This window comes from Trachymyrmex septentrionalis, unplaced genomic scaffold (assembly GCF_001594115.1).
Source record: "Trachymyrmex septentrionalis isolate Tsep2-gDNA-1 unplaced genomic scaffold, Tsep1.0 scaffold44, whole genome shotgun sequence".
NCBI lineage: Eukaryota > Metazoa > Arthropoda > Insecta > Hymenoptera > Formicidae > Trachymyrmex > Trachymyrmex septentrionalis.
This window is the reverse complement of record NW_017305611.1, coordinates 940,640-943,529: the sequence shown is the minus strand read 5'-3', so window position 1 is coordinate 943,529 and position 2,890 is coordinate 940,640. Positions and strand designations below refer to the sequence as shown.

Here is a 2,890-nt window from a genome sequence, read left to right as displayed (position 1 = left end):
AGTGGCTGCCGAGTGACGAGAAACACCACCTTGACATTGATTGCCGGCGAGGAGAGGAGGGTAAGCTAGATGTTTACTCTAATTTGGAGCTGTGATGTGTGCGGAACATCATGTATATATGTATCTTTATCTCTATCATCCTCATTCCGCATAATCTCATTATGCTGTATATGAATTTGGGATGCAGTAGATTGCAACAAGATGTTTAAACTGAATACGTTAGTCTGAGGTCTTTATAAAAAGACAAAACAAATTGTTTCCGTTATTGTGAATATACGATTTTACATCTCATTACACTTACCACAAAAATCTCATTGATCTCAATATGAATTCATTTGCAACAGAATCTTTGAATGATACGATGAATTCGATTCATCATCTGGCCTCACATTAGAAGAGTGAACATTAGAGGCTGATTTATATAAAGTATCTAAATGTGCAATAGTATAAATAATTAACTTTGACAATGAAATAATAAATGTGTATTCTGTTAACTAACGTGACAATATCGTTTTTGGATATTTAATTGTTTAAAATATTTGTAAGTTTTAATATTTGACTCTAATTTCAAGTATCTTAGCTTTTACTAATCCAGTGTAAGTCCTGAAACAACAGGTATAGTAAGCCTTAAATCTTAAGAAATTAACCAACCATAATCGATTATTCATCTCACATTCGACTGTGATCGATCAATTTCTTAAGTCTTAAGGTTTACTGGGCCGGAATCAGACTATACATTGAAGATTGAATCTAAAGATTGAAGATTGAAATTTGACCAATGAGAAAAAAGAAATTTTAGCTCCTTTTATTTGGCCAAATTACAATTTTTCAATCTTCAATCTCAGTGCGTAGTCTAATACCGACTCTACATCTATTGTGTTTCAGGACTAATTAGTCCTGAGTGCAAGTGATCGAATTCGCGAATAATTACACAGCAACGGTCTTACACCGACGATTCGCGATCGTTAAACATGGCAACAGTTTCTCGTGTTTCTCCGCTTACAAGCACAAAACGACCAGACAATTATAATTTCTTAAGGTTGTTCCATCTTTTGGTAAATTTTACCTGTTGGGTAAATAGCAAGATTACCCAATCATAAGCGCGGATTATCAGATTTACCTAATAAAATTTACCAAAAGGTGGAACAATTCCGGCTTTAAGAGACACGGATCGTGTCGTTCGTAAGAAGGGACACTGAATCGTTGCCGCTGCTTTACATTTAACAAATACCAAACAAGACAAGAGGTTCCGGTTACGATACGACGATGGGGCGCAGAGGAATCTGTGAATGCCAAACCGGTTGTGTTGAGAAGGTCAGTTACTGCATTGGCGCTACTCTTGAGTTTTGTTCATTTTGGTTCACAGATAACTTTGGAGTTCTTAGGTCACTGTCCTAAATTCTATGACCCCACACGTTCTTGAGACTCGTAGAACATCGATCGAGTTCGAACGAGTTTTTGAAATACTGTTGAACGAGAGTTTAAAAACCAGTTCCTTTCGCGTTTTACTCGAATTGGTGTAATTATACGTATAAAAGTATTATTGTGCTCCACACAAAGCTTGTATATTCTTATGTTAATTATACGGATAAATTTTGAATTTGACATTTATGTATAATACATAAGTTTGAGCAAATTGATAATAATCGATTGATTACGTTAAATGCCGCCTTAAATACGGACAGTAAAAATAAAATTGGCAGAAGCCGCCATCGTCGTGCTATTAAAATTTAATACGCAGGTAATTTTAATAGCACGACGACAGTGGCCTTTGCCAATTTTGCTATCTGTATTTAAGATAGCATTTGATGTATTCGATCGAATAATAATTATTACACTGAGAGAAAAAAAAAATTGTTAACTTGACTTATTAAAATATGATAAATTCGTTTAGCTTGTATCTTTATTTCTTTCGTAGGAGTATATTATGATTTGAGTCAAGTATATTATACTTCACATTGAAGAAAAAAATTATTAACTAAATTAGCTTAGTTCATCTTTTTTGTTAGAAAAGGTATATATTTGAGTAAAATATACTGTTCATGTATTATAATTGACTTAAATACATACATTCTCGTGCGAAATATAAATAAAGACAAACGAAACTAATTTAGTCGATTCAACAACGTTGTTTCCCCAGTGTAAGGATGGGAATGAAAGATCAACTATGAAAATAGAGTAATGAAAATAAATAGTAAAGGAAGTGTTATTTTATTAGAGTCATTTTATTAGATGCGCTAAAACAACGTGGGGTGCACGAGATCCCATTATATGAAAGCTCTCTTATGTGACGGCAAGATGTATGTGTGGTATTCTAGGATCAATAGAGGAAGGAAAAGAAGAGAACGAGTTCACCTAAAGGAGGGCTTCGATGGATCTCGTTTGAAGCCTCGAAGGCCAAGGCTGCCGCTTACGCCAAACTGCGGGGGAGAAAGAGAAGGAGGAAACCGTGAGTGAGATAGAAATCGGAATAAAGAAGAAAGAGATGAGCTATCTGACACGTGGGCGAACTCCGAAGATTCACAAGCTTGGGCGTCGGTAAAGAGAGAAGGAGATAGACAGGCGAGAAAGAGAGAAAGGTAGGGGATTACGTAAGGCCTCGTGCAAGAACGAGGATTGAAGGAGAACTGCCGCTTTGGAATGCAGCCCGCAGATTTGTAATGATTACATAGCAGTCAGCACGTTCGTAGCACGTTCTCGACCTTTAACCCTTTCGGTAAAATTGTCGAATATACGCATTTTTTAAATTAAAACTATTGGGAGTCAAAATTTAACCTTTTGCACGAATAGTTTCGAAACCTTTTATTGTAACATTTAATTTAATATCTGATTTTTTAATCAGTTACTACTAAATTAAATTTTATTTCATATATACTCGTACATATATAAT

The 2,890-nt window shown here is 35.1% G+C and overlaps 1 protein-coding gene across 4 annotated transcripts in view; it reads left to right on the top strand.

The window, feature by feature from the left end:
- The window catches only part of LOC108751471 (beta-1,4-N-acetylgalactosaminyltransferase bre-4-like), a 133,335-nt gene that overhangs the window by 28,648 nt on the left and 101,797 nt on the right, over positions 1-2,890 (top strand). Inside the window, exons 1-2 of one of the 4 annotated variants that reach the window (XM_018491697.1) lie at positions 1-60; positions 2,319-2,579. The exons of 2 other annotated variants lie outside the window; for them this stretch is intronic. The gene's annotated coding sequence lies outside the window, so the exon portion shown is untranslated. The remainder of the gene's footprint in view (positions 61-2,318; positions 2,580-2,890) is intronic. One more of the 4 variants, XM_018491696.1, reaches the window with a different exon arrangement.